The sequence below is a fragment of the Mesocricetus auratus genome, unplaced genomic scaffold (assembly GCF_017639785.1).
Source record: "Mesocricetus auratus isolate SY011 unplaced genomic scaffold, BCM_Maur_2.0 Super-Scaffold_100004, whole genome shotgun sequence".
NCBI classification, from domain to species: Eukaryota; Metazoa; Chordata; class Mammalia; order Rodentia; family Cricetidae; genus Mesocricetus; species Mesocricetus auratus.
Window position 1 is genome coordinate 38577983 of NW_024429189.1, and position 14165 is coordinate 38592147.

The following is a 14165-nucleotide window of genomic DNA, read 5'->3' on the forward strand; positions in this document are numbered from 1 at the left end:
TAGATGAACACTAAATACTACATGGCATTATGGGAATGTAAGGAATCATTTCAGACAAGTATCAGACCTATTTCAAAGGCCCAAAGTTACAAGAATACCTGTAGCTATGGGCCTGAGAGGAACCATCCTGACCCTGAGCATAGGTGGTTTTGAGAGGAAGGTAAAACATGAACGGCAGAAGTTGTTTGTAAGCCATTCTGATGGTTTAATTTGATCAGAGTAGTAACTCTAACTCTTGTGCCTAATCTTGAGGCTATTTTCCTCCTCCTGTAGGGTTTCAGTGTCCAACTTCGATATGATAGTTGTTGTTTTGTATTTTATTTGTCATGTTTGGTTTTTATCTCTCAGATGCCCATTTTTTTCCTTTGTTATTTATTTTTTTATTGGTTATTTGGGAATCTCATATGCGTTCACCTCTCGTCTTCCCATGTTTGACCTCCTCCGTGATTCCCCCTAAGGGAAAACAACGTCCATTTTGTGTTGTCTATATATTTGGAGCATGGTCAGATTCCTAGTGGCCTAAGGGAGGATCAGTCTTTCTCTGACTGCAATGGCACCAAATGTCATCAACTGAAGAGAGCTCTGCGGTGGCCTGAGCCAGCTCTCCTGCATCTAAGCCACTGCTTGCACTGTAGTGCTGTGGGCCAGTGAGGGCCTGGACCAGCTCTCCTAGGGCAGTCAGGGGAGGCAGCTTTCCCAAATCCACTGTACCATCAGAGCTACCACGTAACTCCCACTGCTGGTATCCACCCCCAACCCACCCAATACCTTCATCAACCAGCTCTCCTGAGCACACAGATATTAACATGGCTTCAGGCAGCAGCCCAGACCACAGACTCTGCATGGACTTCGGTAACATCACAGTCTATAGATATCAACACAGCCCTTGGCTATATCAGGACCACTGACCCACTCATGGCCCTCAGTGGCTGCGGGCCATGAGCCTCGGATGATTACACATGTCAGTCACACCAACATGACACCTGAGGCAGCAAAGCCTGAGGACGTCACCAAGGCATCAGGCGCTGCACAGACTGCATATGTCCACATGGGTCTGAGATCTCATCAGAGCCTGGAAGATGAAAAGGACAAAAGGACCTGTTGTTATTACTGGAATAAAAAAACACAGAGTACCTGGAAAGAAAGACTCTCAACAGTCATCTAAGATACTGTTCTATTGCTGTGAAGACTGTGACTAAGGCAGCTTATAAACGAAAACATCTAGTTAGAAACGTGCTTCCGGCTCTTGCTTTTTCTGCTCTTTGCTCTTTTTCTGACTCTTCTTTCTCTCTGCTCTACTCTCTGTCTGCTCCTGTCTCCCTCTTCTCTTTTCTCCTCCCTTTGTGTCTCTTTACCTCTTTTCTCTTTCCTTTCCCCTCCCTCCCCTTTCTAATAAAACTTCTCACTCATAAAAAAAAAGAAAGGAAAGAAGAAAAGAATAGGACTAAAGAAACTTGCTTACAGTTTCAACATCTTAGTCCCTGACCATCACTGCAGGGAACATAGCAGGTAGGCAGGTATAGCACTGGAGCAATAGCTGAGAATTTACGTCCTTATCCATAATTAGAAGGCAGAAAAAGAACTGGAAAATGGCTTGAACTTTGGAAACGTCACAGCCCACCCCCAGTGACAGACATCCTCCAGCAACCACACCTTGATCTTCCTGAACAGCTCCACCAGCTGGAACCAAGCATTCAAACATCTGAGCCTATGGGGATCATTCTCATTCAAACATCTGAGCCTATGGGGACCATTCTCATTCAAACATCTGAGCCTACGGGGACCATTCTCATTCAAACATCTGAGCCTATGGGGACCATTCTCATTCAAACATCTAAGCCTATGGGGACCATTCTCATTCAAACATCTGAGCCTATGGGGACCATTCTCATTCAAACATCTAAGCTTATGGGGACCATTCTCATTCAAACATCTGAGCCTATGGGGACCATTCCCATTCAAACCACTACAAGAGTCAACTTCAACATTGTTCTTGAAAACCTTTCTGACTATAAATGTAAAAGTTCTCAGGGCCCACAGTGCATGAAGATAAAAATAACTAGTGTTAGACTTCTCAAACACAAAGACCAAGACAAAACTGAGCAGACTTAACAACAATAAAAAACAAGATTCCTCAGATTTTATTTAAAGTTGAAAGACCCCAGGCGGGGGACTTTCACGGGAGGGAGACCCGAACCCAAGGAACACCGAGGCCACGAGCTTGGATGCAACAGCAAGAGGCTTTATAATACACGGGTACCCGGGGCATCTCAGTCTCGGGAACTGAGAGCCCCGAGCTGGGGACTCGGGTTCTTTTATAGCAAAAAGCGCAGTACAGAAGCGAGAAGCCTAGTTACGGGACCCTGATTGGGTAATTTAAATGAGGCTGGGGCTCAGAACGAGGGCAATTAAGGTTTCTCCCATCTGGACAGAGAGGCAATTAAGGTTTCTCTCAGAACTCAATTCTCGGCCTTGGCCCTATCTGAAGAACAAAGGGTTTCTGTGCCTGCCCAATCTTTCTGGGCTGGCTATGCAGACCATAGACACCTGTGCCCCTATCTGGACAGAGATAGTAGTGACTATTCAGCTGCGAAGACCTTGAGCTGAGCTCCCTCCTGATAAAAAATGGCTGAGCTGTGGGGGAAAGGAGTTTTCCATAAGCCTCAGCTGCTTGCGCTGGGCCGGGGTCTTTCAAAGTCATGCTGACCTCCACATACCAAGATCATAGAAAAGCAGCCTCCTCTCCTTGGGCCTTCCTCTGGGGCTGTGGAGACACCTCCAGTTTTTTACAGAGAGTATTTTAACCCTTAATATCCCCCTCCTCCCTGTGAGGTTTGTGCTCTTGCTCTCCCGTTTCTCTACACTAAAGGGTGGGTGTCTCTGTCCCCTTCCCTCCCTGATTTATACTGGGATCTTTTTTGCAGTATAAAAGACAAAAAAAAAAAAAGTAGTTGTAAACATGTAAACTCAACCAAAAGGCCTGAGAGGGCTTGGTGGTGTGACTCAGGTAAAGAGCTCTCCTGGAAGACTCAAGTCCCTGGTATGGCATATAATAAAGTTCCATGGAATTCCCATGGCTAGTGAGGCCTAACTAGGCTGAAGTTTATCTTACTGAGGGAATTACTGACTGAAAATAAGACAGAGAGACCTAAATTCCCAATACAAGCAATAGTAATAGTAGTCATAATAATAATGACCGTGCCAATTATGTTGTAGCCCAAGAACAAAGGAGCTGGAAAAGGACAAGTCCTCTGGGGAGTGATGACATCATCTAAATTCATAATCTTCCGAACTGTTTGGTTGTTTTGTTTAGTGGTACTGGGGATCAACCCAGTTCTTTGCTACAAGTACTCTACCATTGTGATACACCCCCTAACCCTGAATGTGTTTCAAATAAAATGAAGAAATGCAACGAGACAATAAACTTTAAAAGCCATGACCCATAGAAAAACAACATCACATGAATTCAAGATGTCAAAGTTATTGGAAAATTGTGATTTTGTTTTTTTAATTTGAGACAGAACCAAGGAGAAGTCCTATTACTAAAAATATAAACAAAACTTGGAACTCAGAGGATGTGTTTAATACCCAGTGAGAAGTGGCTAAGGAAAAACTTAGCTGGATCTTCAATTAAAAAGCACTATCTAGCCGGGCGGTGGTGGCGCATGCCTTTAATCCCAGCACTCGGGAGGCAGAGGCAGGCGGATCTCTGTGACTTCGAGGCCAGGCTGGACCGACAGCCTCCAAAACAATACAGAGAAACCCTGTCTCGAAAAACCAAAAAAAAAAAAAAAAAAAAAAAAAAAAGGGACTATCTAGAAGAGGGCATGGGAGATAGGAAATAAGTTAAAAAGTAGGAAGCATAGCAGCCACTATGTCATATACTTGTAACTAGGGTCCCACAAAGTGAGGCAAAGCTGTTGCCATGGCAACAAGGCTGAAGCCATCAGGGAGGAAGTTTTTCCTGAAGTCATAAAACCCAGTAGGCCCCAGGCAGGCAAGATAAAGGAGCTGCATGTAAATGTACCATGATGAGATTCAGAACAACCAGGCTGTTCTGTGGGGGAGGGTGAAAACTCCTGACACTTCAGTAACACAAAACATGAGGTGGCTGCAGGAAAATACAGAACTTTTGAACTAAAGATCTGCATGACAAATATTCAAGGATGAAGACAAACCGAGTACAGTGAGAGGAAAATCTGAAGGCAGTTCTCTAAGCAGATGGAAAATGAGTTTTAGCAAGAAATGAGAACGCATCTATGGTAAATGCAGCTAAATGGACAATTACCTCACCAAAGTGTGAAAATGTTTTATGTGGCATTTCAGTGTGTGCATGTGTATTTGTAAATAGAATATAAGTTGACCAAGGTAAACACATTTGAAATTCTCCAAATTCTTATAGTATCTTGAAGGGGACAAACTTTAATAAATTTAGTTAAGAATCTTTGTGACCTTGGATTAGGCAATACCTTACTAGATTTGACACTTAAATGACAATAACAAACACCTATCCTTAGGGGAAATAAAAGTAGACTTTATCAAAACTTAAATCTTGATATTCAATGAAGAGGGGAAAAAAACAACTCACAGAATGGGAAAAAGTATTTGCAAATCATGTGCCTCTCAAGATTTAAGATCTAGAATATATAAAGAGTTCCTGTTATGAACAACACAGCACAACTTAAAAATAGCTAAATTGGAATAGTCTTCCAAAGGGTTTACACAGAAAGATGGGCAATATTGTTATTTACTGGAGAAAGGCAAATAAAGCCACAGTGTGATATAGTTTTATACTCTCGAGGATGGCTTCAATTACAATGTTGGACAGCAGCAAGTGTTGAAAAGAATGCAGAGCAACTGGAAGCTTCCTACATTGCAATTGGTATATAAAATGATTCCTTCAGCTGGAATTCAGCTTGTGTCCCAGTACCCAGGAGGAAGAGGCAGAAAGATCAGACACTCAAGGCCAACTTCAAATGCATAGCAAGTTTGATGCCAGTTGGGTTGTATAAAAGGTGTTTCAAACAAAGATTCATTCATTGGTCGTTTCTCCACAAGTTAAACATAGAATTACCTGTTACCCAGCAATTCTCCAACTTAGCTACCAAAGAGAACAGAAAGCATGTGCTCAGATGACTACAGCAGCATCATTTGTGATAGTGGAAGGTGTCCAGCCCTTGATTGATGGACAAAGTACCGTATCCATGGGTGGAATCATTCAATCGCAGATGAAGTGCCAATGCATGTTATGACATGGAAGAACCTTGACGATATGCTAATTGAAATAAACCAGATACATGACTTACCTAAAATCCATTCCCATGACATGTCCAGTATAGACAAACCCAAATGGAAACATTTGCCAAGGAGCTGAGAAGGAAGAAATGGGAGTGACTGCCATGGTGACAATGTTTTCTTTAGGGGAGATGAAAATTTTCTAGAATCAGTGGTGATGGTTGTGAAAGCCTCAGACAAACCACTTAATTTTATACTTTCAAGATGAGGAATTTTGTGCTATGTGGATTGCATCTAAAGTCACATATTCTTAAATAGTCACGTGTGTAGTTTTGACAGATTCTGTCAGTGTTATGGAGAGAAAAATCTAAGCACTAGAATCAGGACCTGGGTTGAAGCTTAGCCCACTACTTCATTGGCTGTGTGATCTTGGGGACATCCATTAATGTCACTGAACTTCATTTTCTCATGAGTATGATGAGACAGATGGTGCTTTGCCCCGAGGCTGCTGTGAGAATGGGCATAATGTGTGTAAGATGCTGTTAGGTCCAGAAAAGTTGAGTCCTCTGAAATGCTAAACATACACACACCCCACACACACATATACACATCACATATATACATACACATACCACACACCCTGCAGCACACACACACACATATACACATACACAACACACATACACATATATACACACATACAACACACCCTGAAACACACACATATATATACACATACCACACAACATATATACACACATATGCACATACACACACATACACATCACACATATGCATACACATACCACACACCCTGTAACACACACACACATATATATACACACACCACACACCACATATATGTACACACATACACAAAACAAACACACAGTGTATGTGAGACAGATTAACACAATAGCTGACATTGTGATAAGGTGATAAAATATTTTTATGAGCATGATACTTGTATAATGAAAAAAGAAAAATGGTAGTAGTTTGAACTTTGATGATGGGCAATTCTTAAGTCCTTAGTGCTGGAGTTAGTGGTTGTAATCTTGGCTCTGTGTCTTCAAATTTCAGCACATGTGGGATGCTCCATGTTACGTGAAACATGCTTTCACTATATCTTGGAGAGTTGGTTTCTGGGGAACAAAACAAAACAAAAACTCTTTTTGAAATAGAATAGAAAGAGAATAAACCTTCCAAACCAGTGGGAATTGGAATAATAGGTACAAAATATATAAAGAAAGGACTTAAAAATCAATATAGGCAGTAGAGAAGAATGAAAGCACATAAGAAGGTATGGCTTTAAGTTAGCACTTAGAGTAATTGCATCAGTTGCTAGCAGTCTGAATTCTAATCCCAGGTTAACCAGATTAAACAGAAGCCCAGTGTGTGTTGGTTAGGTTTTTTTTTGTCAAGTTGATTCAAGCTAACTGAGAAAGTGCACCTGTTAGACTGACCTGTAGGCAAGTCTGTGTGACATTATCTTGATTGATGACTGACAAGGAAGGGCCCACCAGGCCATGGTACCATCCATGGACAGGTAGTCCTGGGTGTATAAAAAGTAAATTAAGGAAGCTAAGACTAAACCAGTAAGCAGTTTTCCTCTGGCAATAGTTCTCACCCTGTGGGTCTGGACCCCTCTGAGGATGTTGAATGACCCTTTCACAGGGATCACATATAAGATATCCTGCACATCAGATATTTACATTATGATTCATAAAAGTAGCAAAATTACAGTTATGAAGTGGCAATGAAAATAATTTTTTGGTTGGAGGTCACCACCACATGAGGAACTGTATTAAAGGGTCTCAGCATTAGGAATGTTGAGAACCACTGTGCTACGGTCTCTGCTTCAGTTTCTGCCTCTAGGTTCCTGCCTTGTTTTCCCTTAATGAAAAACTGTGATCCAGACATGTAAGACAACTAAACCCTTTCCTCCCCAGCCAAACTAAGACATAGTATATACCCTTTCCAAGAAACCCATTTGGAATAATGATGGCTATACTTTTGTGTGTGGTCTATGTATGTGTACATGTCTGTATGTATTCATATCACACTGTGGGTTGCACATGCAGAGGTTGATATGAATATCGTCTTTGATTGTTGTTCACCTTATTTTTAAAACATGGTCTCTGTCTGAATATGGGGCTCACTCCTTTGGTTAAACTGGCCAGCACAAGTATCCTCCTGTCTCTGCTTCTCCAGTGTCATGGCTACAGGTGCATCTCACCGTGCCAAGATTTCACATAGGTGCTATGTGGATCTGAGCTCAGACCCTACACTTGTGTGCCACACACATTACCAATTGAACCATCTCTCCAGTCCCTGATAAGACTATATTTTAAAGTTTACTTTTCTAGAGAGATACACTGGAGCATAATAATATAACATCTAAGCTTGGTGAGGTTGGGAAATGAGATATCTGAAAGGAAATTGACTATGAACTTAGTGAGGGTAGAGGGTGGGCACATGGGGGGTTAGATTCTATAAAAATTTATGTATTGGAGATCTTCTGCAACACATCATGATGAAATTGGGCTTACACCCCAAATAATGTGCTGATGGTACAATATTAAAGTAACAATGTGATTTGTCACATTAACATACAAGGAGTGAAGATCTGAGACTTTAAGGCTACTCTATAAATTGTGTCATAGTAGCATGGGTATTTCACATTTGGAACATCCAAGTATGTTAATGACAGTCACACAGGTATAAAAGTTAGAAGCAGGTATCTTAGTTATTGTTTTATTGCTGTGATAAGACACCATGACCAAGGCAACTTAGAAAGCATTTAATTTGGGGTTCGTGGTTCCAGAGGATTTGAGTCCGTAACAGGGAGCATGGCATATGCAGACTGGTATTCATGACACTGGGACAGTAGCAGAGAATCCACGTCTTGATCCACAAGCATGAGTGAGAGAGGGAGGTAGTGGGAGCAGAGAGAGAGGGAGGGAGAGTGAGGGAGGGAGAAGGAGAGGGGGAGAGAGGCAGAGAGAGGGGAAGAGAGGGAGGGAGAGCAAGGGAGGGAGAAAGAGAGAACTAACAGGGAGTGGTGTGGGGTTTAATATCTCAAACCCACCCCCAGTAACACACCTCCTCCAACAAGGTCACACCTCCTGATCCTTCCCAAGCAGTTCTACCAACTGAGCACCAAGCATCAGCTATATGAACCTATGAGGGTCATTCTCATTCACACCACCACAGCAGCTGAACTATTTCAGAAATAAAATAACAAGCGAAATGTGTACAGGGATATATCATAGTGGTTGGCAATTACATCTACACAACTTTAGAACTAGAGTATCAGAAATACTGTGTTGATGATGACTCCAGCTAAAACTAAGCAATAGTGGAGAGGGTGCCTAAACTGGCCGTCCTTGTAATCAGATTTATGACTACTCTAATTGTCATCATAGAAGCTTCATCCAGTAACTGGTGGAAGCAGATGCAGAGATCCACAGCTAGGCACTTGGCTGAGCTCCTGGAGTGCAGTCAAAGAGAGGGATGAGTGATAATATGAACAAATAGGTCAAGACCATGATGAGGATACCCACAGAAACAACTGACCTGAGAAAGTGGGAGCTTGCTGACTTCAGACTTACAGCTGGGGAACCTGCATAGGGCCGAACCAGGCCCCCTGAACGTGAAAGTTGTGTGGCTTGGGTAGTTTATGGGACCACTGGCAGTGGGATCAGAATTTATCCCTAATGCTTCAACTGGCTTTTCGGAGCCCATCCTTTATGGAGGGGATACCCTCTCAGGCTAGATACAAGGGGAAGGTACTTGGTCCTGCCTTAAAGTGATATGACAGACTTTGTTGACTCCCCATGGGAGACCTCACTCTTTCTGAGGAGTGAATGGGGAGTGGGGTGAGGAGAAGGAAAGGAGACTGGGAGGATGGGAGGGAGGGGGAACTGGGATTGACATGTAAAATAAAAGAAGATTGCTTGAAAAAAATATTGTGTTGGACAACTTAAATCATTGGACTACCATCGGTCACCTAGCACATACATACATACATACATACATACATACATACATACATACATACACACATACATACACACACACACACACACACACACACACACACACATATATATATATATATATGCCAAGATCTAGAGAAATCCCAACTTTCATAAGTTCAGATGTGGCAAAGAGAAACAGGGATATTTTTTCATTTGTTGAGGAGGTGTCAACATGTGTTTAGTGGTGCTGGAAACTGAATACAGGGCTTTTGGCAAGGCCAGCTAGCATTCTACCAGTGAGCTAACATTCCCAGACAGGTCCAACATTTTTATATACATATGCAATGATAAGGTACTTTTATGTAGTCACTTTTCTTTTTAAAAAAGTTCATTAGAACTCTAAAAATCTTTATATGATTTGTGCCTCCAGTATCATAAAGATGCAAAGATGAAAAACAACAGAGAGTTATTTTTATTAAAATGCTGATAATTTAAGTGGCAGTAAAATGCTATGAAGGAAGATACAAAAAATTATTTGACAGATGAAAAAGCACATCGTAGGGACAGCCAAAGAGCAGTTGCACAGTTGTAGCCCCTGAGAGTGGGATAACTTCCGCAGACACCAGCTGTGTTTTGAAGCTAGGAGACGAACAGTTCCTGTCTTCTTTCAGGCCCCAGCTGTCCTCCAAGGATACATGTTTTTTGAGGCGCTGCTCATTTGGAAGTTCTAATTTGACATGAGCTCTGTTGGTAGGGGTGTGTATAGCCCACCCCACAATGCTCTCCTGTAGGTCTGTGCGAGCAGTGCAGGTAACAGAACAGCACACTTTAACATCTCCTTGCCTAACAGGGCACAGAAGTATTTTGAACCAGTCGGTAACTTCACTGTCTGTTCCAGGCAAGTGCTGCTTGGATTCACTGAGAGGACCTGGGATTCTGCTGGAAGGAGTCCAGGGGCCGACAAATGATCCATTTGACAACCGAAATTATCATCGTTGATGTGTCACGTGTCACTTGCTCAGAGCTGATTTCCTTGCTCCTCTGATGTCACCATGTGTGAGAACAGCAAGTGTGACTGGAGGGGTTTTGTTTCCAGGAGTTCCACACTTAGGATTTGAATCTTTCAAGAGGGTGGTCTGGGGGGTTTTGGAGTTTAGGGAACTTGCCCATTCAGGATTTTAGCACTCCCTGTTGTGTCTTGGGATTGTGACTCCAGTGTTTTACATCAGTGCTTTCTCTGCCTGGGGGAATGTACTCCAGGGACACTTTCTGCATGGCCTCCAGGGTGTCCACTTGCTACCCATCATAAGAGGGGATTGTTCATGAAGCAAGCAGTAACTGAGGAAGCTATGCATCTGTCAAAAACCATGAGGGGATGTACACAGGGCAGGGGGTAACCTCAAAACATGTGGGGTGAGAGAAAAAAAACGGATAAGATCTACAGTGGAAACTGTTTATGGACAACAAAAAACTGTATATTAAAACTACATAATTTAAAAGAATAGGTTCATATCCAAGGGTAGTCTTGAGAACATGCTCCAAGCTGCTCTGTTGATAGACAGAGAGGGTGGGGGTGGGGTGGAGAAGGAGTTGCCAGTGCTGGAAGGAGCCAAACCAATGACAAACTTCTTGTGGATATGGTCTGGTTACCCTGCTCTCTGATCCTAAGGCCACCACTCTCCAAATGGGAAGCACCTGTTATGAGAATGATTGATGCCAGTCACAATGCTACCAGTCTCTGCCATTGGTGGGCAAGGATAGGAAGAGCAGTACCAGCTGACTCAGTCCCTATGAGACAGGTTTTTCTAGAGGGCTGATGGTATTACTAAGTTAGGCGAGGTGAGATAAACACAGAGAAGGCTAGGAGGATGCTTCCAGGAGCATCTTCAAATTATGGAGACAATGCACACGTAAGAGGCTACACAAGCCAACTGCCTCCTGCTTTCTCGCCAATGTTTTGCAGGCAGTGGACACTGAAGTCCGTTGAATACATGTGCATCTCTAGGCAGGCATCCCCCTAGGTGGAAAATAATGCCAAGTAATAATCTGCCCCCTCTTTTGGCTCCAACACTGTGAGTCAATGAAGGGTTCAAAATTGTGCACTAACCTGTTTTCCCATCTCCACCGAGAGTAGAACGGGAGTTGATGAGTCTTGCAATGAGAGAATTGATTAAACTTAAGGAAGAACTTTCCTAAACTGAAGGGCTATTAACCACTGGAATGGCTTTGGGTGGAAGCTGGGACTCTTGCTCCCTTGTGATTACTAGTGAGAGGCAGCAGCTGCTGTGGACAGTGTGCACTTGCTAACAGCTATTCCATAGTCAGAGTATGGAGCTAGGAGCTCTGAGGGCCCAGATCCTGGGGTGACTGCTATTTGATGTACAGAAATGGAAGGCGATGCCTATGACTAAAGTGTCATTTGTCTTAAACGACTCTTGCCTTCTCAGCTCCTTGCCTTCTGTCAAGTTGATGCAGGGCAGGCAATTGGCCTCCTGTGCCTTGACCTCTCTCCCTAGTCATTGAGGATCAGGATCTGTCTGACCCTGTCTGTAAATGTGCCATTCAACTTGGGGCACAGGCAGTGTTCACCATTACCATTGAAGTCACTCAGCAAGGCACTTGTGTCTAAAATGGGCTGACACCATCTTTCAAGTTCAGGCTCCCAAAGTTTGTCCATAGCAAGCTGAGGCCACTCCCAGTTTGTGGCCATTCCAAAACAACCCTAAGAGCTTTTTCCAGTGGATTCTCACATCACTCCTCGATCTTGGTTTGATTTGGATTATTGACTACACAAGCCCAGAGGCCAGAATTTATTTAGAAATATTAAGAATCCTCAGCACAATGAGATTGAGATTTTTTTCTAGAAAGTTAAAGATTTCCCATTTAGAAAGAGAGTTCACAAAAGACCCCATTAGCCAAGCTGTGCCAGTGGTTAGTCTGATTTTTCAGGCAAAAGGCAAAAAGCCATCCAAAATGCCCAGGGATGCTGTAAAACAGACCACCCTGTGAAGAGTGCTTGGGAAGAACCCCTGCCATGTCCGAAGTACTTTCTATTAACTAAATGTTCACATTGAGATCAACAGATGAACTTCTGAACAAAATGTGTGGCTGTGGGCTGGAGAGATGGCCCAGCCGTCAAGGCTGGCCTCACAACCAAAAATGAATGTGTGGCTGGTTTTCACATGGCAGATCATAGGTCTGTACTTATGGCCCTTGATAACAGAGAGATGGAAAGGGGCTGATACTCACACCACTAGATATAAATTATGATCCGAGCTTGATAGATAGAGCCACCGGGGCCCGAAGAAGGGCATGACTCACCCCCCACCAAACACACGGTGATTTGGTGGCAGAGCTGGGGTTCATTGGGCTGGAGCAAATGTGGAACTTGGGAAGGAAGCAGCATTGCGGGGGGGGGGGTGGCGGAGGCGGGCAGGCTGGCTTCAGGAGAGCTACAGGATGATGTAGCCGTGGCCGAGTCCCGCCAGGCTGCGATCCACTGAGTGCTACAGAGATTCAGATTTGGGAGGCCTGGTGTTTGGAGTGTGACGCTTCATTTTTAATTAGCGGCTCTTCTGGCCTGGGAGGCAGACTGAGAGGTGCAGACAGGGCCTTCCAGCCCTGGTTGCCTGTGCTCATCCATCTTGATTTCTGCTGAGTTCATATGGAGTGGGGCAAAGGTTCTGTCTCCTCACCTCGTGTTCTAGACAAGGGCCTGGAACAGGGAGACATCAACAAGCATTCCTCACAGAACTGTCGTTCTGCAGGGATAGCATGTTCCTCCTCTGTTAACTGTTGTCCTTTCATGGCTGGCGATGGGTATTTTATCCAGGGCATTACATCCAAACCCACAGGATAACATCTGCCCCATAGAAACGTAGTTAATTTTCATTACTTAGAAGGTGTCCTGCAGTGTCTCCTTTGTCTGGGTGAAAGTTCTCTGGGTGCTTATTTCCCCTTGAAAACAATAATGATAATGGTAACGATGATGATAATGATGATGATGATGATATACACTTGATGATTCAGTTCAAAAAGATTCCACAGAGCCCCCACACCTTCATGATGAAGAGCAACCTCTGACTTTCTGAAACCCAAGGGAGCCATATGAACTTCTGTACGGACTCCAAACTGTACACAGCCACTTCAGAACTTAATGGTAGGCAAGAAGTCAGACAGAAATGAGCTATGCTGGGAACAAACCCATCCAACCATTCACTGAGAAGTTCTGCCCAGGTAGCCAGGGTTTCCTCTAGCTCTTTGGTAAAAGCAAAAAGCAAACAACAGCATCTTCTTTGATGCATTCTATTGTATGAACCCTGTCTAGGCTTAAGAGATGCCCTTTGGTTGACAGGTCCTGAAAAATTCCAGAAAACATTGTGAGGATTCCATACATTGTTGAGAAGGCACCTGGAAGATAGCAACATAGACATATTTCTATCTGTCTGTCATCTGGCAGCCCATCCATCCTTTGGACCAGTGTCTACTCCAGTAGCATCTTGTTTCTAGAGACCCAGTCTTAGAGCCAGGGAGGAAGAGAGGATGAAATTCCCCAGTAATAAAAAGGGATGTAGTCCTGATGGCAAATAGGGGAAACCCTTCACATTCTGGCATTTATATATATTAATATGTACGTATAACACATATAGTGATATTTATAAAAACAGAATCTACCAGGGAAAGGTTATTTTACTTTTATTATAGGGAAAGGAAAACAAAGAAACATATGCTGGTCATTTATTAGACGTGACCACAGACTTGTGAGGTGAGGGGCTGCTCACAGCTGGTGTTTCATAATGACGGTGGAATTTACAGTTGGGGGAGGACATAGACCACATAGTGGATACTGGATACTGTCCTCTGTCCTCTGCCTTGACCTTTGTCGAATTGTGTTAGATGAACCTGAGGGATCTAGTGAGAAAGAGAAGAGAGCTGTTCACCGGCCAGCCT